This window comes from Bubalus kerabau, chromosome 2 (genome assembly GCF_029407905.1).
Source record: "Bubalus kerabau isolate K-KA32 ecotype Philippines breed swamp buffalo chromosome 2, PCC_UOA_SB_1v2, whole genome shotgun sequence".
In the NCBI taxonomy this organism is placed as follows: Eukaryota; Metazoa; Chordata; class Mammalia; order Artiodactyla; family Bovidae; genus Bubalus; species Bubalus kerabau.
The window spans coordinates 4,678,267-4,705,612 of record NC_073625.1 but is presented as its reverse complement, the minus strand read 5'-3'; the positions used below and the strand labels follow the sequence as shown (position 1 = coordinate 4,705,612).

The following is a 27,346-nucleotide window of genomic DNA, read 5'->3' as shown; positions in this document are numbered from 1 at the left end:
ACAGAGATCACTCTTTTCCTGTATTGAACTCAATGGTCTTCCTATTCAGGTGTCATTGGTTCTTATTCCAAAACTTGGCAGCAGAAATTGACTCTTATTCCCTTAATTTTTTTAATAGTTAAAAAGCTCTGAGATGATGGGGATACAAGAAAAAGTATGGATAATTGGCATAGCCAGGTTCTAGCAGCTTTATAAATCAAAAATTGAATCCCTAAGTTAATGGGAGAATTTCCCTAAACCAACACATCTTACTTTTTCTCATATTGGGATTCCCTGGTGGCTCAGACGGTAAAGCGTCTGCCTGCAATGCAGGAGACCCAGGTTCCATCCCCAGGTTGGGAAGATCCCCTGGAGAAGGAAATGGAACCCACTCCAGTACTCTTGCCTAGAAAATTCCATGGATGGAGGAGCCTAGTGGGTTACAGTCCACGGGGTTGCAAAGAGTCGGATATGACTGAGCGACTTCACTTTGTAAAAGTGTGGATAATTGGTGTAGCCAGGTTCTAGCAGCTTAATAAATCAAAAATTGAATCCATGAGTTAATGGGAGAATTTCCCTAAATCAACACATCTTACTTTTTCTCATAAATCAATACCACTATGCTCTTGGTAATAATACCGACTTTGGGCCAGGCAATATAGTGTAAAGAATGTAATAGCACTCTTACAAAACTCTGAAAGTTGAGATTATCTTGATTTCACAGATGAGTAAATGAAGGTCACTCGATACAAGGTCCGTCAAATAGTAATGGCAGAGAACTCTGCAGCCTGTGTGTGTGTTTTTTTTTCCTTAAATTGGAGACTAATCGCTTTACAATATTGTGCTGGCTTCTGCCAAACATGAATCGACCTTCAATATACATACATCCCCTCCCTCTTGAACCTCTTTCCCACCTCCCACTCCATCCCCCTCCTCTAGAGCGTTAGGTTTGAGCTCCCTGCATCATAAGGCAAATTCCCACTGGCTATCCATTTTACATATGGTAAAGTATATGTTTCAATGCTATTCTCCTAATTTGCCCTACTCTCTAATTCCCCAACTGTATCCACAAATCTGTTCTCTATGTTTGCATCTCCATTGCTGCCTTGCAAATAGGCTCATTAGTACCATCCTTCTAAATATATATACACACACACACACACAGACAGACATATTAATATATGATATTTGTTTTTTTCTTTCTGACTCAGTTCACTCTGTATAATAGGCTCTAGGTTTGTCCACCTCATTAGAACCGATTCAAATGTGTTCCTTTTTATGGCTGAGTAATATTCTGTTGTATATACGTACCACAATTTATTTATCCATTCATCTGTCGATGGACAGCTAGGTTGCTTCCATATCATAGCTACTGTAAATAGTGTGCAGAACATGTTTTTAATGACTGTGCTATTCTGCTCCCAAGTTCTTAATTCAAGTACACCTTTGCCTCCATGGCAAACTAGACATCAAGTCTTGTTGACTCTGAACATCAGAATTGCTCAAATCTGTTCATTCCAAGTAACTTCATTAGATTAGGGCCTCATTACCTTAAATACAAATTAGAATAAACAAACCCAAAGTCCATTTCAAATTTAAAGTCTGATGCATCTGTTTGTTGCTTTCTAAGTGGTTTCTTCTCAACAATTATGAACACAGCTATAAAACCATGTGGCTTATTATTGCTTCTCAATGCCTCATGCAACAGTGGCCCTGGGGAAGTGTTAAAGCAGGTGAATATCTAGATGAAACCTTGGTTCAGTCTCATTTTTACCATCAAACAGCGGTGTGAGCTGGAATAAATCACTTAACATGTCCAAACTTACATGAAAATGTCTATAAAATGAGGATATAGGACCAAAACATCGAAGAAGGCTTCCATATCAGTATGACCAAACCATTCCCATCCTGCACAATCTTTGTCTTCCCTTTAGGAAAAAATTTATAACCTTCAGCCTGGGATCCTGATTAGCTGCACTTCCTTCTCATGGGAACATCTGATGAGACCCAAAGAACCACAAACGTAACACTTGCAATTGCTCCCAGATGTTGGGCCTCCCACACGTAAACCGGGCAGCTGTGTGTGCACACATACACACTCAGTTGCATCTGACTCTTTGAGACCCCAGGCTCCTCCGTCCACAGAATTCTCCAGGCAAGAATATTGGAGTGGGTTGCCATTTCCTCCTCCAGGGGATCCTCCCAATCCAGGGATCGAACCTGTGTCTCCTATATTGGCAGGAGGATTCTCTACCACCAAGTCACCTGGAAGTCCTCAAACTGGGTATCTACCTAATATAAATGTCAGTCTCCTTAGCTTTAAAAGGAGTTTGACTCAAGATTCTCACATGGTCTAAGAATGACATGCTGGGTAATCCATGGGAAAATGAAGCAAAGATAAGAACAATACATAAGGCTGTATTTATTCAGTGCAAAGGGATTTCTTTCGCTCTATGATTGTGTCTTAGTTTTTTGCATTTAAAATCGCTGAAGAAACAATAAGTTTTTTTAAAAAATATCATTTGACATAATAAAAAACTGTCAATCCTAAGTTAGTCCAGTATCTCCAGGAATGCTCTGGAATGCTCCATTTCCCCAACAATCACTTAGTCTACTTTTGTTTATGGTCACTTCCCCATATAGAGTACCATATAGGATACTGCATGTTTCACCTAGGACTATTCTTGTCTTTCTCCAGGCTCTATTAGCTCAGGAGTTAACACCCTTTAAATTCATCCCCATTCTAAAGTATCAGCAATGAAAACAACACACACACACACACACACACACACACATTTTTTAACAAGGTGTTACTAAAAGAAGGAGATTCCATTACAACATGGAAGGTGAGAATTCTACCACTTAACCACACAACGTCCTGGCTCCATTATAGCAAGGGATGATAAGCAAATTAAAAATTAATGTTGCTTGCTTTTGTTTTTACAAGTCCTTTGGGCAACTCTATCTCAGATAATCCCTCACTGTCCATCTTCTCTCCCTGGGTTCCAATCCTCATTTTCTCCCTAAATTCCTACAATTCTCATGAAGAACGTAACAGATGAGGAAATTTAATGCTCCAGGAGGTTAACTAAGTAGCTAGAGTTGACAGAGTCAGTAAGGGACAGATTCAGACCCCAAAGCCAGAGACTCGTCATCGCACAGCCTACTCAGTCTGCAGACCCCATCACTGTCGAGGGGTAAAATGAAATCCTGGGGTCCACGCCTTTCACCCAGCATGTGGTAAATTACACTGGCTGGCTATACCGGGAACTCAAGTGGGCAGGAACTCAATTTGGGCCAGCTAACGGAGGGTGCTTGCAGAATATTGCTACAGAGATGCAAGATAAGGGGAAAAACCATAGGAAAGGAATTAGATGGAAAAGAAATCTGAGTTGCTAGTTGAAAGGCAGTTCACTTGAGTAATTACTTTGCAAACTGATATAAAATCCTTCCGATCCCCCATCTGATTGCAAAATGCAACAGGAAATGGGATTAACTGAGATCTTTAAACACAAGACAGAGCTCCTCCTTTCCCACACTGAGTCTCCGCCCCACACTGCCAACATCACAGACCTGGGTCTCAGTCCTGAGAGTGTTTTGAGTCAGTGAAGCAACTCCCACCCATGGATGTGCTCCTATTATTTCCACGGCTGAATAGAAGGGACTATTTGATATTAAATTGGCAAATGAAACCCCTTTGTACTATGAAAACTTGAACCCACGAGCCACACCTTTGACTACAGACACAGACCTCACCACCATTTAAAGGAGACGTGTTTACATTCCTGCCAATCAGGGCTTTGCAGCCAAAGTCAGCCGAAAAGACTTTCAGGGCTCACTGTAACCCTACGCTGCCATCCACAAAGCTCATTTACATAACGAAATTAAAGTGTGCTGAAATGAGTAAGGACATTGTTTCGATGAGAATCATAACGTGTATCTACAATGAGTGGCATTTGCTTACAAGGACAGGCATGGTACAGCTGGCACTGGCGGGCGCAGACGCACGGTGCGCCGGTTATTCCTCGTCACGGGCGTGCGTGCGCCTATCATCCTGAGACCGCATGTGTTCATGTATGATTACATACAGGCATTTGTGTGGTACATGCTCAAATGTGTTAACAAATTAACTTCTGGGATTAGCAGACTAGGAATCCAGAGTTAACTTTATTAGCTGTGCAAAGAATAGGCTCATCAGCTGTGATGGTTTCACAGAAGAATTTAAGTTCTAAATATCATTATCAGAACAGTTAATCTGAAACTAAAACGTGCTACGTATGATCTTGGAAAACTGAATTGGTAGGGTCTATCAAAACTGGACAGTGATGAAACTCTTGATGAGAATATTTAGGAAGAAATCTGCTTTTCTCTGACCTGACAAATATTTTTTATGGCAAAAGGTAAAAAGAGCCTGGCTTTATTATAATACAAAAGGGAGTGAGGACCTGAACTTCACCATGTAAGACAGTTTGTATTTGTCTGTAAAACTATAGAACAGACAGTTTTTCTGAAAGTTAAATATGGGATGAACATATGATCCAGCAATTCCATTTCTAGGTCTATGCCCAAAAGAATTGAAGGCAGGGACTCAAACAGACACTTGTATATCAGCAGTCACTGCAGCATTATTTACAATAGCCAAGAAGTGGACAAACCAAATGTCCGTCAACAGATAAATGGATAAACAAAATGTGACATATACAAACAATGAAATATTATGCATCCTGAAAAAAGAAATGTGATTCTGATACACGGTACAACATGAGTGAGCCCTGAAAATAATATGCTGAGTGAAATAAACAGACATAAAAGAAAAAAAATATTGTATGATTCAACTCATATGCAGTACTGAGAACAGGCAACTCCACAGAGAAATAAAGTAGAACGTGGGTTACCTGGCAGTGGGGAAAAATGAATGGGAGAATTATTATAGGACTGGCACAGAATTTGTTTGGGATTATCAAAAAGTTCTGGAAATGGACAGGGGTAGTGGTTACACAATATTGTGATAGCTTAACGTCATCAACTGTACATCTTACATGGTTTAAATGGTAAATTTTATGTTCATTTTATCACAATGAATATATATATATATATATATATAAAATCTTTCTGGGTTCACAGTTATTAAAGCTTAGCATCACAAGGCAGTGATTCTGTCTATAAATTATTATTTTTAACTGGAGAGAAACAGAGTATCTGCTGGGCTGAAAAAAAAATCAGTGGGGGAAATCAAAAGGTGTGTTGTTCCCTAAAATATGAGCCTGGAACATAGAAGTCCTCGGGACCTAAAAGGAAAATACACCATTCTCTAACAAATCCCATGGAACAGTGAAGACCCCAGGGCTATAGTAGAAATTTTGAAAAGCAGGAGGAAAGTGGGTTGTATTAATAGATATAAAAGTGCCAACATGATGCTTCTGACCTATAGAAGCATCAGTTTCATATGGTCCAAATTAAACCTGGAAGGCTACCTTGCCTTTCTCCTTACCCTTGTCATAACACTGACCCAGCCAAAGTTGATCTGATCACCTCTCAAGTCGTCTCTCCTCCCAAAAATCACCTCTAACCAGCACATCATTGCCTGTGCAGGGGTGTGGGCGTGAGGAGACAGGTGAGGGGAGAGGGCTAAGCTCCATCTACCTGGGGGCCAGGCAGTAATGCACCAGATCCCAGTGGTCATCAGTAAGTACGGCCACCCTGTCACCTCTGGTCACCCCCAGGTTTAGTCTGGAGAATACAGATGCGGTGTTGCCAGTCTTCTGATTTTCCTAAAGAAGCTAGACATCTGGATTGGGATGAAAATCTGTTAATTTTTAAAACGTTGGATCAATTTTTAAAAACACAATGCATGCCAAATAAAACATCTGTAGACCTAACTCTCCCCACGCAGCTGCCAGTGCCGTATACAGAGGACCAACTGCGGTGGGCAACTGCCCCACAGACGTGCTGATGCAGCCCCTGAGCAGGGCAGAGCGTCCTTCCTGCTGAAACCACAGAGGAAAGAGCGTCTTTCCCACCCCCACGTTACCTGCCCTCCTCCCCTCTTCTTCACACCCTTTTCTTGATCTGGGTCTGAGGATTTTCCTTGGGCTCTTGGAATGGAAACGAGCTCCACATCCTTTGGAGCAACATGTGCATTTGGGTGGGGAGGCGTTGCTGGGAAACAGTGGTAAGGATGGGAAACGAGATGTTCTCCACTCACCCTCGCACTTAGGGCAAGTTCTGGCAGCTGGGTGGGCTCTTCAGGTGAGAGTTGCCTGTGTTAACAGGCCCGCCTAAGCACTGTACACAGAGGCGGCGTCACATCAATGTACAGCGAGTCCTCTACGTGTGAGCCTTCACATTGTGAACTTTCAGAGATGCAAGCCTACACGCACAGGTCCAATCGTGCAAGCTGATTCACGAGGCTGGCACACATGCTCACGCGCGTGGGTCCTCTACAGGCGGCTGTGCTTTTGTGTACTTTATTGCAGCTGGTGGGCTAGAGTCCATGGAGCCACAAAATGTCAAACAAGACTTAGCCACTGAGCACGCACACGCTGCACAGAGTACAGAGCAGCACGGAATCCTCACTTCAATCCCAGCATGTCCAGAAGTAAGGGTGAAGGTAGCGACATGCAGCCGATTGTATTAGTTCAGTACCTAGGCTAACTTTGTTGGACTTACGAACCAATTGGATTTCAAACATGCTCTCAGAATGTAACTCATTTGTATTTAAAGGGACTTACTGTATTGAATCAAACTGAGTGGCAACTAGTTGTTTCTGGCACAGAATGAAGAATTGTTACGGAGAAAGATAAAGGGACAGAAATAAAGAGAGGAAGGAAGACAGGTTTTTTTTTTTCATTTTCATGTATCTGTTTTACTCATTATTAAAAATCAGGCATGCCTCAAATGAGACAATTACTTTTTGAAGTCACATCCTTAAATTATACAAAAAGATGAATCTTACATTCTTTTACACACAATAGTCAATAAAGATTTAATTTTACTTCTCATGACAGCTTCAGCAGCCATAGAAGACTAGCGCTGAAGATTTACCCAGACTCTTTGTAGATGTTTAACCCAGGGATGGCCTTTTCCTTGGAATTTTGGCAAAGAACACCCTACACACTCCACAGTATTTAATTAACCAGAGACCATTCTCAAGTACACTTAATTATAGGTCAGTATTCCGACTATATAAATCATGGAAAAGGAAAGGAAATGACACAAAAGCCCTAGACTAATATAATTTATAGCTATCTGAACTAACACAAGGGAAGAATGGTACTGTGCTATAATTAAAGATTAGCTTAGTGCCAAAAATCATAATTTTCTGCCTGGCTTTAAAAGCAAATGTCATGTTAATGATAGTTAACTTCTGATTACGCAAGGATGATTATATATAGTTTGTGGATTATCTATGCCCTCATTTTCTTTCCCTCCTCCTCATGTTGCTTTATTGCTAATTAATCCCTCTATCAGAATTCTTATTAAGGAAAGGAAGAGAAGTCGAAAATCAAATTAGTCCTTTGGGCTGATTGTTAGCTGCCTCAGATAAGAGTCTTGGTTAAGCTGATGGGAAAAAACAATGCCTTTCTGGACTTGCTCTTTATACTGTAGTGCTTCCTGACCTTCTAACTAAGATCATCTGAAGCTGAGCTTCCTGAGACGCTAAAATATCATATTATACATAACAGTCCTGGAGATATTTTTATTTTGTTGTGTGACCTGTGGTCCCAACACATAAAATTCAGCAAATGTCTTCATTCAATATATTAATATGTAAGACAAGTAGAATCTCAGGAATAGCTCTGTACCCCAATCGCCATCACACATCTCAGAATTATGATGCTAAATAAGAAGTATTTATGACTGCGCCATATCCCTACCCCGCACCAACATGGACAGGGAGATACAATTACAAAATGAAAACACATTTAGAAGTGCGATTCTAGAATATAATTTTGAGACTCTAGGAAGATTTTCTTAATGGTACCTTTGGCCCTTTAGCAACTATGATGTTTCCAAATAGTTAAGCTTCAGAAGACATTCAGATCCTCTCAAATAGGTATTCAATTTGTATATCCTCCTAAAATACCATGAACAAAATTCACCTACTCTGTGCCAATCTGTCAGTGGCGAAATCAAGAGAAGATTAACACGGAGTAGAAACGATGCACAACCAGACAGGGCTCTCTGCCAATGGGCCTGCGGGAAAAACCACCCGCGGACGGCCGTGCTCTGGCAGCTCAGTTGGGGTCATGCTATATCAGAGTCATCACATAAGAAGTGAAAGACCATCTAATTTCTGAATCGAAACAAGATCTCCTCCTCCTGCCAGGCCTGCTTGAGGACATCCCACCCATCTCCCACAGGAGAGGACCATAGGAGCCTGACCATAGGAGATGGCAGCGTGGGCCACACCCTGGGGACTGGGAAAATTCAGCACAAACCTGGTCCTTTCCCACTATCTGCCCACAGCGTTGGAGGTGTCAATATTTCTGCACGCTAACAACAGACCCTTACACTCACTTCTGTGGAATCAGAGGAGACTGTAATGGTAGGGACTGAACGCTAGGGAAGGCTGAGAGGGGCGCAGAGCCAGGACAGGGTCAGCTCCAGGCTCTCATGCTGCCACAGGCTTGTCTGGGGCTTTCTTAAGGCATGGAGAGTTCGTTTGTTTGCTTTGGAGGTACATACGGCATCTACGGCTTTCCAGAGGGCGAAGGAAGGCAGAGCGGCTCTCCTTTGGTACCTCTTGGAGCTCAGTGAGACGTGGATATATAGAATGACATAATGCCTTTGTTCTATACCTAAATGTAACAAAGCAATCTGACTTCTGCTTAAAACCTGCAACAGAGTATGAAAGTGCATTATGGATTAAATTAGCCAGCTACAGCCCATTACTGCACTTTATGAAGAAAATGACAAAACATTAATAAACAGCCGCCTTTCAAAAATACCCACCTCTGGAAAACATAAGTTAATGCAATCACAGTCCGAAAGGAATGTAAACCAATATTATAATACCACATGATATGGTTCGTTAAACACTTCAAGTCTTTAGGGTGCTTTTCGGAATTTCAAAATATTTCTGTCATCTCCCCACTGTAATTTGGTACTCCAAAATACCATTAACTTTTAAATGTACCAATTTGCTTTTTGCTGCTTGATAAATCTTATTTGTCATTCACAGGCTCTAAATTCATTTTATGCTTTATGATAGCTCACTTAAAAACTTTTTCCAGTGCAGCAAATTCCTCAATAAAAAAGCCTGAAAATGAAATGGTATTTGATTCTAAAGGTATAGGAGTACAGCCGGCCATTTTCTCCTTTGACATTAAAATGGATAAAATTATTTATGGTAGGAAATTTATTTATATTTTGATTACAGAAGCAACCAACACACTTATTAAAACTCAGCATAGCTAGCGCATAAGAGGTGTGAGAGAATTAGCTTCATGCATTAGACTACAAAAAGACAGAAGTTTCTATTAAAAGAGACTTCAGGCTTATTCATCTACAGTTTATAGACCAAGACCAAACCTAACTTAATAAAAAGTAAGAAATTCAGAGCATATGGTAGGTTTCCCTCAACAGACATGCCAGAAAGAAAGACAAAAGCAGTTCAAATCTTCAAAGTCATCTAAACAATATGTTAAAAAGAGCCATTCTTACCAGAAAGATCTTCCAGATTATCTCTGGGTTACAGTGATTCAGGCTGAGACGTGCCCATAACTTTTCCACCCTCAGCCGGAATGGTAGGCGAGCAGTTAACAGACTAACAACCATTAACACGCGGCACCTGACTTTTCACACCAAGAGCCGCAGTGAAATGGCTTCGTCTTTTCCCTGCCCTGGCTAGCTAGGGCCAACGGCACAGCTGTATTTCACAAGTCACAACGAACACAAAAACGCAGACAATACCTTTTGGCAAAATAACAATTGAAATTCGCTCGATTATTTATCATTATGTCCTTCAAAGGGAACTTCACTCAGAAGCTGAGACGTCTCTTAACAAAACAAAAACGTCTTCTCTGAAGGTTCCGAGGATACTGAAAAACTTTTCTTTCTTTTTTTTTTTTTTTACTATATATGTAGCTTCTTACCTTATTAGAAAATACAGAGAAATACGTTTATGTGTACTGAAGTTTAGAATGCCAATATTTTCTTTTCTAATGTTTTCTTTGATGCTCTCTTACCAGATTACATCTTTATACACTACAACACAAAAATAAAGGGGTTGTGAGAAAAATGATCATTAAAAAAAACTATGCATATTTTTCAGGTACAGTGTTTTAAACTTTGTTAGATGGGCCACTGTTTAAACAGTAAGGCTCCTCATCTTCTGGAGCACGTGTGTCTCCGAGTGTTCTAGAGCCGTCTTGCTCTTGAGAAGCTCAGCTGTAGGTGCGGACGCGAGCTGTGGGCCCCATCTGCTCTAACCGCCAGTCCACACTGCTGCTGCTGGCTGCAAGAGGCAAAAACTCTACTCAGTGACAAGACTGTGAAAAGACAGCGTCACTGACAACCCAACAGAACCACCAAGTTTGAATACCCGACTTTATTTACACTGGCTTCTGAAAAATTCTCTACCAGAGTATGAAACATCATTTAAGGAATTTCTTTTAAGGCTTAGGGAAAAAACATGCAAACTAGTCTTTCCTAATACATTCATATTTTAAACATTTATTATTTTCATGAAGATGTAAAGAACTATAAAGAAAATCTGCAGTGAAATACTATTGTCATTGGTCTTTTTCCTCAATCAAATATCTCTACTTCAACAAACTGAAAAGATGTACATAATTTTACCCTTGCTTTGTGAAAAACAGATTCACACACAAGGAAACAACCTTAAACTGTTTATCTGTTCAAGTATGCACCCTCTTTCTTCCTGAAAATGATTTTTCCATTATTTATGATAAGGGAGATGATTATGACTTCACGTTGAAATGTCACAAATCTGAGTCATACTTTATTTCAATTTTTTAAGAAAGAAGATAGATTTCTTCACCTACTTAAATGATTTCTCTAGTTCTCTCATTTAAGGATATTTTATTAGTAAATGAATTACATAGGCTTCCCCTCTTCCACAATGGTTAATTACTTTTTCTAAGGGAGAGAAATAAAAGTGAAAGAAAGATGGAAGTGGAAGAAAGAACTCCATGAGTTCTGTCCATCAGTGGCAGCTTTCCCAACTGAAGTAGCAATAAATTATTATATGACTTGATCCTGCTGGATGTTTCTTGGGTTTAATTAATAAATACTATTTTTCTGGGCACACATCAAAACCTCCAGCAAACAATCTCTCTGAATACATATTGAATACAATATTATTTGTCCCCATATTATTTTCTTTAAATACCAAAAATATCAAAGCAGATTAATTTGATAAATTCAGCCCATGATAAACACAGAAAAGGCTTTGAGGTTTCTGGAAAATGGCCACAGATATATTGAACATATAGATACATCTATCCTCCTCTTTTTATTTTTGTGCTCATTCATGTTCAACTCTTTGGGACCCCATGGACAGTAGCCCACCAGGCTCCTCTGTCCATTGGATTTTTCAGGCAACCATACTGGAGTGGGTTGCCATTTCCTACTCTAGGGGATCATCCCAACCCAGGGATTGAACCCGCATCTCCTGCAGGTGGATTCCTTACCACTGCATTACCTAGGAAGCCCAGATATATCTATGAATATGTGTAAAAGACGTGTGCCTATGTACACACTTAGAACAAATTAAAATGCATGTTTAATGCGCTCTTTAGAGTTGCTGTCGAATATGAACTTGATGGCAATTAAAATGATAAAGCGAAAGTGTTGGTCACTCAGCCGTGTCTGACTCTTTGCAACCCCATGGACTGCAGCCCTCCAGGCTCCTCTGTCCATGGGATTTCCCAGGCAAGAATACTGGAGTGGGTTGCCATTTCCCCCTCCAGGGGATCTTCCTGACCCAGGGATTGAACTTGAGTCTCCTGCATTGCAGGCAAATTCTTTACCACCTGAGACACCAGCGAAGCCCAGAAAATGATAAAATAAAACACATATAAGTGCCTTCAACGATTCCAGCCCATGGAAGTCACTACACAGTGAGATGGCTACCCCGGTCTTGCACGCAGGTTCTGGTGCTGCAGCGTTGGTGGTGGAGGAGAGGTTCACCCAGTTTGAGGACCGTGACTTCTTGAGACCTGTTGGGAGTCACTGCCTTCCTTTCCTTTCTCTCTGCTTGATTATAGATCAGGAAGTGCCTTTAATCCCCTTGGGTGAGAAGGCCAAATTTCTTTCTCATCAGAGTATATGGTTCATGAAATAGGTAAAAATAATATTTTTTTTCTGTCAAGCAGCCTCCAAAACTTGGGAATTTTTATTTATTGTGGATCTCAAAAGTATCCAAAGATATAGCTCAACATTCAGTTAAAATCACTGCAATTTTTCTACCAAATAGTTTTGTGGAAGGAGATTTAAATTTAAAAACGTAAGTCCAGAAACCAACTGAATGGTCAAAGCTCTCCAAACAACAAATGGAAAGACAGAGCCAGACTGGATATTCTCTGGCCTCATGATACCAAAAATAAGTGCCTGACTTAGTCAACAAATCATTGATGAGCCTCCACTAGTTACAGAATGCTGCTCTGTACTTGCACCAGTGTGCTCTGCCCAAACCCCAGGTCACCACTGACAGTGTAGACTACGGGAATACCATAAATTAAGAAAGGTCTTAAATGACAATGCCAAGGAGGGTAAGGGTTTTCCTTATATGGTTAGAAGGTGGGGAAATTTTCAGGCAGGAAAGAAGAGAAATAATTGGCTCAAAATATATGCATAAAGCATTCTTATTAATCATGAGAATCAGTGGCTCTTCCCAAATTATCTTCAACTCAGTGAAGCACAGTCAAGAGATTAAAAGCATGAACTGTGAAGCTGGACTGTCTAGGTCAGAATCCCAGCTCCTCTAACTTACAAGTTGTGTGATCTTGAGTAAATTACTTAACACGTTGGTATTTCTTCACCTTTAATGGGGATGCATATCTCACACAGTTGATTTAAGGATTAGGTAGTTAATATTTGCAAAGCATTTAGAACAATGTCTGGCAGAGAGTAGGCAGTGGATAAGCATTTGATAGAGAAATAAGTACTAACTGAACTCTTATCATGTACCAGACATTCAGGATGTATGGATGAAAAAGACAAAGAACCACCTGCTCTGATGAAATTTACAGCAAAGCAATATTCAAGGCTCCACGAAATGGCTTTCATTGGTTTTCTTTGATGTGTGTGAATTAAAATTACTTCGGTTTGGGGAATTTCGTTGAGAATTTTAAGACCATTAAGTACAACCCTATTTTGCAATTCCAGCAGGACTCATAGACACTAAGTTAATGGTGGTAAAGCTTTGCCCCTCGATGCATCCCACCCCCCTTTCATTCAGAATCATCAACGGGTAAGACCCCCGGCACATGGCCCTCGAAGGAGAACTCTGTGCACTCTGCCTAAATGCAGACAGCTGTTGTGTTATAATTTTACTTTATACTTGCTCCTGTCATTAATTGTGTTTTAATAGACCTGTTTCTGTTTTCAATGTGTTAGAATATTCTTTGACAGTATGACCTATAAAAGAGGAAAATAAAAAACTGTCCCTTTTTTCATTCAAATTAAAATATTCTCTATCAAGATAGAGTCTAGAATATGTCAATATCTCTTTTTAAATACTCTAGACTTATAACTTATTGAGCTATCATACTGTGCTAGATTATTATTCATGAGAAATGAAAAAAAGTGAGAATAGCCTATTAAAATAGGTAGAATGAGCTATACATTATTCTTCATAATGATTAAGAAACACTGTTTATAGTCAATTCATAATTATTGGTTTTCAGAATTTTTAAGAAAGTATTCCTAAAGGAATCAATCAAAAGAAGAAGCACTCCCCTCAGTAGCAGCACTGTCCAGGTGTTATAGGCAGGCACACTGATTATGTGAACATTAGTATTGGGTAGAGTCTGGAAGGGAGAAGGCAATGGCACCCCACTCCAGTACTCTTGCCTGGAAAATCCCATGGATGGAGGAACCTGGTAGGCTGCAGTCCATGGGGTCGCGAAGAGTCAGACACGACTGAGCAACTTCACTTTCACTTTCCACTTTCATGCATTGGAGAAGGAAATGGCAACCCACTCCAGTGTTCTTGCCTGGAGAATCCCATGGACGGAGAAGCCTGGTAGGCTGCAGTCCATGGGGTTGCACAGAGTCGGACATGACTGAAGCGACTTAGCAGCAGCAGCAGAGTCTAGAAGCTTGGGTTCGTCTAGAAGTGCTAAGAAGCAGAGCAAAGAGGAGGAATAAAAAGAGAAAAAGGGGGATAGTTGAACAATCTAGCTGCCAGAAATGAGCCATAAATTACCATGTTTTTTTTAACCCTACATTGTCAAAATCTAGCATGGTGTTTATAATTATGTAAAGGGAACTTGAAAATTATTTGGGAAATGAATGAATAATGACCAGTGTTTTGCTGGCTTTTTGTCTAAAATCATGTTTTTCAAATCATAGAATAAAACTGCTATTCTTTGCTCTTTCATAAGTGATAGTTCTAAAGCATCCTATTATAAACTACAGCTCAGGACATTTTTCCCCTTAAAATGCATTTTTATTGAATATCACCAGTCACTTTTCTGCTTACTCTCAGAGCATGGTGAGATCTTCCTATAATTTATCCACGAGAATAGCGAGCGCAATGTGCAGATGCAGAGATTCACTATGCACTCTGCCTTCCAGCTCATTTATCGCGATACTCCATGAGGCCACGCCCAGGCTCGCCTGCTCAGACTCCATCAGCGGCCTGTTGTCCCCACTCTTTTGCTCTTGGAATATTCGAAAAAAAATCTATTTATAGATGTGTTTGTTAATTAAATTCAATGTTTTAAGAGAATACTGTAAATTTGAGTTAATATAGTTGGTTAAATATTCATATTATTGCTTTTACGCCATGTCTTTTCTAAAGCTCTTTTTTCTAAACAAAACAGGCACTGTTTACAATAAAGACTAGGAGAAAACATGATCAATATATTAATAGTGTGATCACTTCTGGGCTGTAAGATTCTTTTTTGTTGTTTCAGGGTTTGCTGTGTCTGGATACTGAACTGCATGAACAGTGCTCAGTCCTGTGTGATTCTGTGTGGCCCCATGGCCTTTAGCCTGCCGGACCCTTCTGTCCACGGAATTTTCCAGGTAAGAATATTGGGGAGGCTTGCCATTTCTCCTCCAGGAGATCTTCCCGACCCAGGGATGGGACCCTGTGTCTCTGGTGTCTCCTGCATTGGCAGGCGAATTCTTTACCACTGCGCCACCTGAGAAGTAGGACATAGCTTTCTAAAAACAAACTTTCTAGGAATTACTAATGCAAAATAAGGACGATTTATTAAACCAGATTATTCAGAAACACTGCATGTGGTCTAAGAAATAAGAAGAGAGGACCTCTAAACGGAAGAAAAACACTCCTATAATCGAAGGGGGAGTCTGAGAGAGAACTTGGAGACTGAGAATTTGAATTAACCTCAGCTCTCTATCTGTGGAGGAACAGGTAGAACTTGGCTCTCATGACCATATGCAAAAACCCTAACATCCCCAACATTTTTCTGAGAAAGAAACAACACTGAAAAACCAGAACCACAAAGCAAGAACTTTCTTTCAGTGACTGAGTATAAATTAAAAATGATGACGACTTTGGGAAGAGAAGGATCACTTTGCTGAAGAAAAAAAATCCTTTAAAATTGAAAAAATTCTTTTAAGTACAAAAAATTTCAAGAGTTAAGAATTGGCTGTCACCCTCAGGTCTTTCTACCTTTCTGTCAGATGACACATTGCGAGAGGTGTTAAAGTGCAGTCACTTAACACATGGGTTAAACTTTGGTTCAAACATGGATTATAATCTGGGTGTGTAACAGATGGGCCAAAGCATTTGATCTTTTGAACCCGTCCACTCAGACCATGAATACTTCTGTAAGGGGTTAATTAACCCCTTCGTTTATAACACGGTATAAGCAATGCTTTCCAAGCCACAGATTCCTTTGCATGTTTCTAGGTTCTGGCCATACATCTTCAGCTGTTATCAGAACTACCACAGACACTCAAGTGTTCAAGACCTGGTAAATAAGCACATATTACACAGAGTTGTCAACCCTATACCTCCCCAACCAAAGACAAAGATCACGGCACTGAATTCCATTGCTGTGTAGAAGCCACATGGCCTCTACATGTAACACAGTATGTAAATACATATGTAACCTGTATGTAAACACAGGTTCAATACATGCAATTCTGTGTTATCCTTAGGGACAGTGGAGTATATAGCTTACCTGGGAACTTGGAATAAGTTAAGTGATTCTTATACAGTGATAGATAAACATCATGCTAACTAAGCTCCTTGGTGGAAATTTCCAGGTTTTATTTTTTCCTACACAGATCAGAGAGTCTAGTTAAATGTCAGAATCATTGAATGAAGGGTTTGATTTGGTACTATAAGGACAAAAATGGCTCTACAAGACTAACTTGAGGAGGAGGGCGGTTAGGTTGAGAGCATTACTGGACCGATCCATCCGGCTGGCACGCAAATGGGAGGATGACTGGGGAGCGTTCTTCCCATCTTTAAGTGTCTTGTGTGACTCTGTAAATTATGGAACCAACCCTCAGTGACTCTTGTTTGGAAGTGCAGCTGAGTGATGGCAAGAAAATATAAGACTGGCCCCTTCACTTTATTTCTTAAGCCAAGCACATTTGGCATGAGAACAGGGTGGTGATGGGAGTAACATATTAAGCCTCATTGGGGTAATTGATCCTGATCTACCCATAAACTATCTGAGCAGTATCATTTGTTCTTACAGCAGCCTAGAATATAGCACCCGGGGGCACTGGTTGTCAAAAGCACACTTTATTCTTTCTTATGCCTGCTCTGTTCTCTTCTCCATCCTGATAGATCCAAAACCACACTCTGTCTTCTTACCACACAAATAGCTCTCGATCTCTCTTTTTTGGCAAACCCACCTTCTCCATCAGCCTCAAACACGTGGCCATCATCACTGTACCATCCTTCTTGTCCTGGGGACCTGCTTGCACTTTCAGTGTCATTTCAGCACCGTGCATAGATAATTGTTCTTTTCCTTAATTCAGATATATTTGTGGGCCAGTATGATTAGCAACTAAACAACAACAACAGCCATCTCTCCAGCTGAACCTGTATTTGAGGGCAGAGACTGTGGCATTCATATTTGAAGCAGCACTGAATTGAGCAATGAGCTGCTGGAAGACAACGCTTTGGTTCCTATCACTTCAGGGAAAACTGTACCCCAGAATGGGCTTCAGGCCTTATTGGTGACGAACCCTCCTGCCAAGGCAGGAGAAGTAAGAGACGCGGGTTCAATCTGGGTAGGAAGATCCCCTGGAGGAGGGCATGGCAACCCACTCCAGTATTCATGTCTGGAGAATCCCACGGACAGAGGAGCCATGTGGCTTACAATCCATGGGGTCCAACAAAGAGTTGGACACGATTGAAGTGACTTAGCACACACACACTGCATTCTGGTTTAACAATCCAATCATCCTCCTCTTCCCCTAATTCCTACTGCTTCTGCTTCATTCTCTGTGTTCAAAGACTCAACATTTTTGGAAAACTATAGTACGTGAAGTGCCAAGACATGCCTTCCTGGGGTTAACTTGCTGCATTGCCAGAAGAGTGGAGGGGGCTTTCAAAACTATAGGCCGTCCTGAGATTACCTCTAAAAGGAGGCATCAATGACAAACATGGCAGAGCATTAGCAATCTGTAAACCTGCTGCTACTGCTGCTAAGTCGCTTCAGTCGTGTTCGACTCTGTGCGACCCCAAAGACGGCAGCCCACCAGGCTCCCCCGTCCCTGGGATTCTCCAGGCAAGAACACTGGAGTGGGTTGCCATTTCCTTCTCCAATGCATGAAAGTGAAAAGTGAAAGTGAAGTCGCTCAGTTGTGTCCGACTCTTCGCGACCCCATGGACTGCAGCCCACCAGGCTCCTCCATCCATGGGGTTTTCCAGGCAAGAGCACTGGAGTGGGGTGCCATTGCCTTCTCCGATCTGTAAACCTAGTTATGGGCAAGTGGAGTCTGTCATGTTTTCTGTGCTTTTGTAGGATTACTAACATTTTTACAATTGAAATAGATTAAAAATGAATAAGTGAGAATAATACATCCTTGCATGTAGCAAATATTTGAATGCCTTGGGGACTGCAGGTAGAGCATAAGGTTGTAGGGATATAATGTTTGTTTCACTAATACAATGCTTCTCAGAGGGCTGGGGAAAGACCGGCAGGAATAACAAGATTAAACTCTTGTTACCAGGTACTGCTCTGTGGGACAATGATCAGGGGCAAGAGCATGGGGGAGGGTGCTGGTGTTCAGCCCAAGGAAAGGTGAGAAGCGATTACAGTCTTTATCAGTTCAGTTCAGTTCAGTCACTCAGTCTTTATAGAGAATGTTAATTAAAAAAAAAAAACCCAAATCTTGTCTGCATTCTATTATATTCCAAGCTTCAGCAATTCTAAATGATCTCTGATAGAACACTCCTTGCCACGGTCTGTTCTCCTCAGTCCATCACTACTCTGTGCAGTTCTTTTCTAAATACCCAGAAAGCCATATTCGAGGTGCCCCGTCAAGCAGCAGCATCCACTGCCGTGGGTCCTGCACATGGAGAATTCACCTCCACCAGCATTTGGCACGCGTCAGTACACACGATCGACTCCTTTACTCTTCACCTCATTCCTGGACTTCCCAGTGGCGCTAATGGTAAAGAACCCACCTGCCAATGCAGAAGATCTGGGTTCCATCCCGGGTTACGAAGATCCTCTCGAGAAAGGGATGGCTACCCACTCCAGTATCCTTGCCTGGAGACTCCCACATGCAGAGGAGCCTGGCGGGCCACAGTCCAAAGGGCAGCAAAGAGCCAGACACGAGTGAAGCGACCTAGTGTGCACACACATCCCTGGGGAAAGGAACCTTCTCTGCGACAAGTTAAGATGCTGACCTGAATCACACCTAGTTGCTAGTGAGAGGTCCGGATCCCAGGTCCCACAAATGCGTCTTATAAATCGCGATGTTATGATCCCCCAGAAATCTAGGACTGGGGCTAAAACACAGGCACGTTCAAATGGAAAACACCTGTGACAACACTGGGCTTCACAGCGAGTCGTCATCTGGTTTTATGTGTTGATGGAGCGAAAATATTCAGACGGGTGCTGCCCAGTACAATAACCGCCAGCCACATGCATCTCAGATGATAATTAAATTGCCATTTTAACATGACCTTAAAATCCTCAGTCATACTGGTCACATTTCCCGTGTTCAGTCGCCGTACACGGCCAGTGTCCTGCACACTGCAGATGTCGGTCATTCTTGTTATCATGGAAAGTTCCACTGGACTCTCCTGTTCTGGAGTCTAAGGCGTCCTCAACCATGGTTCCCCCAACTGAGCCAAAGGATGCAGAAATCCACCTGAAAAATTATTTTCACAATTTTCTCAAAGATGGTATAAAGTCGTTACCATTCTAGATTCATTGCATTCTAGATGCAATGCCCTGAGAATGTCTAGATTCTTAGGTCATTGGGATTTCTTTCTTCCCAGGGTCTCTTGTTGAAAAGGACTAATTCTGAATGCCTACAAAAATGAGAGCTTGTGACTAGAGACTGTGATTACTGGATGCTGACAGGTGGGGCCTAGACGTGGCTGGTCATCAGATCTTGCCCTTGAACAAGTCATACAGCCTCAGTCATATACAAGTCATACAGCCTCAGTCATATAACTTCAGTTGCTATTATATAAAATGATACAATTTAGCATGTTGATTTCAAAGATCTCATTCTGTTGAAATTTTTAAAAATCTACAAACACAGAAACCATGCTCCTCGCCTGCTTCCATGACAAATAGACTGTAAGTGCTTTTAAGAAAGACTAAAATCACCACAACACATGAATAGGAAATACCTAGGTATTTCCTCACACTGCCAGTTTTTAAGCTTTGTTAGCTTGTAAAGAATCCACCTGCCAAGCAGGAGATGCAGGAGACTTGTGTTTGATCCCTGGGTCAGGAAGATCCCCTGGAGGAGGGCATGGCAACCCACTCCGGTATTCTTGCCTGGAGAATCCCATGGACAGAGGAGCCTGGCGGGCTACAGTCCATGGGGGTCGCAAAGAGTCAGGTACAACTAGCAACTAACCATACCACCACAGCTAGTGAGCTTTAGGTCTGTTCAGTCCCTTTTGTTTTCTCAAGACTTCTCAATAACCGCATGTGATGTGGCCAGACATTTTCAGGATTATAGTCTCCTTTAAGGTAACTCCTACACCTTACCCTAAGCAAAGGGTCTCTAAGGTTACTTCTAAGTCTACTAGGGTTTATTCTTGATACTTTGGCTCAGTATTTCAAGAAGCTTATTGTTAGAACTTAGAGTCTTAGACTCTACATGCTGCAGATTCAAAATAGAAAAAGAAAAAATGAATGCCTATATAAGGTTTTAAAATAACGATTCTATAATTATTGGTAGATCTCAATGGATTTAGTACATCACTAATTATACTGCATTACTGTCAAATGAATTCTTTTAGCATGATTAATGTTATTATGCCAAATCCCAAATTAATTCACAATGAGTATCTTAAAGTCTCAGCAATGCTTTAAAAGGAGGGGAAAAAAAAAGATGACAAATTAAACTGGGCCATTATAGTGAAATAGAGAGAGGTCTGCTTTCTAAGCACTTCAAATATATCACCAGATGAACCTATATATTTATGAAGCACCCTTCTGATCTTAGTTCAGTTTTTCAGTAGATTTCCCAGCTGGGAAAATAACGTGCTAAATGAACAGCTCAAATACTCAGTGTCTTGACCTTTTACCCTTGTCTTAACATTTCTATTGTTTGTGTGTCTTTTGTTGCAACCTGCCACAAGTCAACGTCTGGAAGTCAGCAGGATATAAATAAAGAACCCCAGAACAAAGAGAAAGTATAGTCTCTTTGCAGCTGAATTCTTAACGTATAATTACTCAGTTATTTTTCTGACACATTTAGCCTTGTCCAGTTGCCCCAAGATCTGGGTATCTCTAGCCAAGCTGACCCACGGAGACCCTGAGGGTTTACACCCATAGACACCCCCAACCCCTTTCAGGAGGAGATTCTCAGAGAAGCTGGAAGCAGCCAGCCACATCACTGAGCACTCAGTCTTTCTCTTCTGAAGGGGGGCTGTATTTCAAATGTGACCCACCCTCTCTACATCCTCTCCCAACATCCATGCTGCTGCTAAGTCGCTTCAGTTGTGTCCAACTCTGTGCGACCCCGTAGACGGCAGCCCACCAGGCTCCCCCATCCCTGGGATTCTCCAGGCAAGAACACTGGAGTGGGTTGCCATTTCCTTCTCCAATGCATGAAAGGGAAAAGTGAAAGTGAAGTCCCTCAGTCATGTCCGACTCTTAGCGACCCCATGGACTGCAGCCTACGAGGCTCCTCCGTCTGTGGGATTTTCCAGGCAAGAGTACTGGAGTGGGGTGCCATTGCCTTCTCCATCCCAACATCCATGGGGCAGCCTAATTTAGAGGTTAAGAAAGTAGACTGGAGTAGGCATGGGCTTCCCTGGTGGTTCAGATGGTAAAGAATCTGCCTGCAATGCAGGAGACCCAGGTTCAATCCCTGAGTCTGGAAGATGCCCTGGAGAAGGGAATGGCAACTGACTCCAGTATTCCTGCCTGGAAAATCCCATGGACAGAGAAGTCTGGTGGGCTGCAGTCCATGGGGTCGCTAAGAGTCGGACACGACTGAGGGATTTCACTTTCACTTTTCCCTTTCATGCATTGGAGAAGGAAATGGCAACCCACTCCAGTGTTCTTGCCTGGAGAATCCCAGGGATGAGGGAGCCTGGTGGGCTGCCGTCTATGGGGTCGCACAGAGTCGGACACAACTGAAGCGACTTAGCAGCAGCCGCTTGCCTGTATGTCTCGTGTCTCCCAAGGTGCGTGTGACTTTGGACAAAATGTTTCTATCAAACTCAGTATCCTCATCTATGAGATGGGAATGATAAATATCTCCTATAAATATGTACACAACAGGACTGTTGTGAAAATGGAAGGGTTTCATAATTCTTGACACAGTACTTAGAAAAGTATAAGTGCTTGATGCAAGTTGGCTTTATTATTATCTGTTCCCTGCAGATGAAGCATACAGTTAGCAACAAAAACCCAATGTTTTCCACCATGATCAGCACTCAGTTCCCCTAAGATGAAGTACCGTGTTAAGCACTTGCAACCATTCATTTAAACACATGGGTCTTCATTTCCTAGACTTACACCCACAGCAATGGCAGAATAAGGATGTAACCAAGGTTGATGAGCTCTAGAGCCTATGTTCTTAATCTGACAGAGAAGTTCTTTTCAAACTGTTTTCCTTCAATAAAGAAGGATCCCAGTATGTACAACAAGGAATTCAGCTGCATCACCTGAGCCCAGGGATACATCCCGTCTGATAATAGACCCATGAGGAAAGAAAGAATGCTGGGCAGCTAACAGAGAACTGCATCCAATCTGAAATCTCCAGGTCAGCCAATGCCTCAATCGCTACCAGACTGAGGGCATCGGACATATATCATTTCTTAGAACTGTCAAATAATCTAAGAATTGCTGCACTGGGTCACTAATTGCAGAGTTGTTCTTCACAGATTAATTCTGTTCCTGCTATTTTTACTTCTTGGTCTAGGTTCAGAAATATTTCCGTAAGTCTCAGCATCAGAAAAAGTCAAATTCATAAACCATAATAGCCCACGCTTAAACTCCTTTCAAAAGTATCTGTGGTGGTGTTCTTAGTGAAGTGAGGGTGGCTGAGAGTGAGGATGAACTGGGGCTGGGGGGCGTCATTGAAGAAATGAGGACTGGTGCAATTATTCGTCGAAAGATGATACAGTCTGCATCAGACTGTATAGAAGGGGAGTGAACTGGCGATGAGGGTCAGGGATCTGAACAACGGCTGCAGGGAACTCCTTGATGATTGGATGCTGGGAAGAAACAAGGTTGAGTTGAACACAAAGTAGGAAGCTCACTGGTAAAGACCGGCATGTGGTCAGCAGGACCAGAGATGCCGTGTTGACACTGGCCACCTAAATGCTGGTGTCATGGATCCAGAGTCTGGGACTGGGTTGAACTTAAGTCAGGTTGGAAAGATAGAGGAAAGGGTGGTACAGCCTTCAGGGAGCAGAAGGATGCAGAAAAATTCATTATACTGGGGAAGCCAGCATTCTCTCCATTGGCTTGGCACTGACTATAGAATACAAGTATGTATGTATTCAGTGCTGGACGCCCAACAGAATCTCAGTGCCTGTATTTGAAATGAAACAATGAACTTAAAGAACAGATAGGCTCATGGGCTACATTCACAAATTGCTAGGACTGTTCAGTGTTTTAAAAATTGAAAACAGTCTTCCAGCATTTACTCATTGGGAGACTTTACCTGGAAACCTGGATTTACCATCTGGTAAGCACTTAGTTGACGGTAAGTAGTACGTGCTCCCCACAGAACACACAGGAGCCCTTTTGACTGCTTCCACCTGCTTGGGTTGGGAGGCATCTGTACTGGTAAACCTTGACCTACAGGTGTAGCTGCAGTCTCTAACAGAATTAGAGACTCGAGAGGGAAGGCAGTGTCATAGAAGGCTTAGGAGAGCTACTTGAGAGGGAAAGGGACTTGGCTTTGCCACTCAAATCCTATCACCTAAGCAGAAGCGACTGTCTCTGCTTCCTTTGGGGAGGTGCTATCAATGCAATGCAGCCCTGTTCAAAGAGGACCAGCAAAGGTGAGCGAGACTGATGCGAAATGATCCACACGCCACAGGCCGATAGCAGGCTGTGGAGCAGAGCTTATGGCCCATGGAGGTGAAGACAGATGGAAACAGCTGTGACTGAATCAGAAGTAAGATTCAACACAATGGACTGGACAGAAAATGGAATCGGGGGTCAGGAAATGAAAGCTCCTGCCCGGTGGCGCTGCCAACAAGCGTTGTGACAGGCCCACGGTCATATCACCCTTGCCTAGTTCTTGGATTAGTTTCGTAAGGTCATGGAAACTAACCCTGAAGCTGAAATGTGTGAGAGACCTGGAAGATCAGAGTGACAATGGGAATGAGGAAGATGGCCATTTTCAATACAATATTTAGGCTTGTCGATTCCAACTTTTCCAATTTTAAATCTCTATCTTTCCTGAGTTGGTTGTAAGGCATTCTATCATACATGTAAGAAATTTCTGCTCCACACATTAACAGATTAATAGATTTCTTTTGGACTGTGATCTTCATTTAGGGTGGGGGGACTGTTTAAGGACCTCAGCATGTTCTTGATTTGTATGTAAATGATGCTGCTAATTGCCAAGTTGAGAAAAGCCCCAGCAGGACCCCTTCATGGAAGCACTTGGTTAACAGCTACTTCACATGGTTAGTGTTCTTGAAAAGTAATAAAACTGCTTTTTATTTTCAAATAATCTTAAATTCAGTCTCTTCAGTGTGGATGACTGGCATTCACCCAAATTCTGTGAACAGAAATTTAATTCTTATCTTCTCCTTAACACCTGCTGACCTCCCAGCAGACTTGAACAATACCCTATTTTCCTTGAGAGGATTAGCTCTCAAATGATGTCAACCAAAAATTACATAACGAGAAACAAGCCTATAGGTGTCTAACAAAGTCATCACCAAATGCACATGTGGAAACTGCCACATTTTACTCTGTAGGCAAAGACCTCAGGCCCTCTTTGAGCTACGGTAGACTTCTCGTGTCAAGGCAGACCACAGCTCATCGGCACTACAGAGAGCTACAGCCGAGGAGAGCCAGGAAGCTGCTAGGGATAGCACCCTGAGAAGTCTGTGAGGAGCAACTAAAGGCACATGGCCAGCAGGGAGACAGGGTAAAATCGGAAGTCGAATGAGGACCTAGGAAAGCATATACCACTCGGACTCTTTCAGGAAGGTTATTGACAAAGCCCAATACCAAATCTTGGGAGCAAATAACTTTCATTTCATTCAAGATTAAGATCTTTGAGCCAAAAGAAACAGCGAAAATATATTCAATTCCCCTACATCATCATCATCATCATCATGGTAATAAGAGTTAACATTTGTTAAGCTCTCAGTGTGCTAAATGGTGTGCTAACGTACTGTTTGGGCTTCCCTGGTAGATCCACCTGCCAACGCAAGAGACCCAGCTTCAGTCCCTGGGTTGGGATGATCCTCCGGAGAAGGAAACAGCAACCCATTTCAGTATTCTTGCCTGGGAAATCCCATGGACAGAGGAGCTTGGTGGGCTACAGTCCACAGGATCACAAAGAGTTGGACACGACTTAGCATTTAAAATAACAACACAACAAAGCAGTTTATCTCATTTAAATTTTTTTAACCTAGGTAAGAGGCAGACATGACTGCTATTCCTATATCAGAGGAGTAACATAAATCATAGACAGGTTAACTTCTGGAAGCACACAGTAAGGGTGAAGGAAATAATATACCAGCTTCCGCTCTCAGAGCCACCAACCCCTACTATCATATCACTGCCAAGAGAACCCCATCTTCTGAGCTCCACTAGTCTTCATGTTTCATAACTCCGCTTAATAGGTCTGAGATACTAACACACATTCCTCCATTGTAAGTGTAAAATTTAGTGATTTTCCAGTGAATTTATAGAAGTGTGCAGTCCTGTTTACAATCTAGCTTGAAAACATCTCTCTCACCCCTAAAAGAGCCCTCTTGTTCACTGGAAGCCCCTACTTGTTTCTTCCTAGGCAGTGTTTACCTAATTTCTCTCTATATAAACTTACCTTTTCTGGACAACTGCCACAAATGAACATGTAGAGGACGAGGTCTTTTGGTAACTGGCTTCATGCACGTAGTAAAATGTTTAGGAGGCTCAACCAGGTCACAGCACACATCAGTGGTTTGTTCCTTTCTACTGCTGAATGACGTTCCATTGTATGAATATACCACGCTTTGTTTAGCCCTTCACCAACTGGACATTTGGGTTCTTTCTGGGTTTTGTGACCATGAATAATGGAACTCTGAGCATTCCTTTTTAAATCTTTACAATCATACCTCATTTTATTGTACTTCATTTTATTGCACATTCCAGATAATGTGCTCTTTATAAATTGAGGGTTTCTGGAAACCTGGTAACCAGCAAGTCTACTGGCACCATTTTTTTTAATTGCATTTGCTCATTTTGTGTCTCTGTGTCATATTTTGTAAATCTTGAAATATTACAAGCATTTCTATGATTATTTTATTTGTTATGGTGATCTGTGATCTCTGAAGTCACTATTGCACTGGGTTGGCCAAAAAGAACTGATCTTATGGGTCAGTTTAATATTTGTGTTAGGGTGCCATGATCTGCACCCATGTCAAATGGCAAACTTAGTTGATAAATTCGTGTGTTCTGACCGCTCCACTGACGAGCTGTTCCCCACCTCTCTCCCTCTCCTTGGGCGTTCCAATTCCCTGAGACACAATAATACCGAAATTAGGCCTAATCCTACAACGGCCTCCAAGTGTTGGAAGTGAAAGAAAAGTCACACATCTCTCACTTTCAATCAAAAGTCAGAAAAGATTAAGCTTAGTGAGCAACACATGTCAAGAGCTGAGATAGGCTGAAACCTAGGCCTCCTGCAACAAATAGCCGAGTTGTGAATTCAAAGGAAAACTTCTCCAAGGAAATGAAAAATGCTACTCCTGCAAACATAAATGATAAAAAAGTGAAATAGCCTTATGGATGAAATTGAGTAAGTTTTATTGGTCTGAAGAGAAGATTAAACCAGCTGCCCCATTCCTGTAAACCACAGCCTAATACAGAGAAAGGCCCTAACTCTCTTGAATTCCATGAAGGTTGAGAAAGGTGAGGAAGTTGCAGAAGAAAAGTTTAAAGCTAGGAGAGGTTGGTTCGTGAGGCCGAAGGAAAGAAGCCATCTCCATACATAAAAGTACAACATGAAGCAGCAAGCTCTGATGTAGAGCAGCAAATGATCCAAAAGACCCAGCAAAGACAATCCATGCAGGCAGCTAAACTAAAGCATAGATTTCCAACATAGATGAAACAGCCTTATATTGGAAGAAGACACCATCGTGGACTTCCATAGCTAGAGAGGAGAAGTCGAAGCTTCAAAGCTTCAAAGGACAGCCTGACTGTCCTGTTCAGGGCGAATGCGGCTGATGACTAAGTTGAAGCCAGTGCTCACTTACCATTCTGAAGTCCTGGGCCCCTTAGGAACGATGCTAAACCTACTCTGTCTATGATCCAGAAATGGAACAACAAAGCTAGATGACAGTGCATCTGTTTGCAACACG

General features: G+C 41.8%; 1 long non-coding RNA gene across 1 annotated transcript in view; it reads right to left on the bottom strand.

Annotated features, from left to right (window-relative positions):
- LOC129642944 (uncharacterized) overlaps nt 1-10,725 on the bottom strand; it is an 88,419-nt gene extending 77,694 nt beyond the window's left edge. Inside the window, exons 1-2 of the long non-coding RNA XR_008709953.1 lie at nt 9,646-10,725; nt 8,668-8,817 (exon numbers count right to left, since the gene is read on the bottom strand). This is a non-coding gene — a long non-coding RNA (uncharacterized LOC129642944). The remainder of the gene's footprint in view (nt 1-8,667; nt 8,818-9,645) is intronic.
- Nucleotides 10,726-27,346: the final 16,621 nt, after the last annotated feature.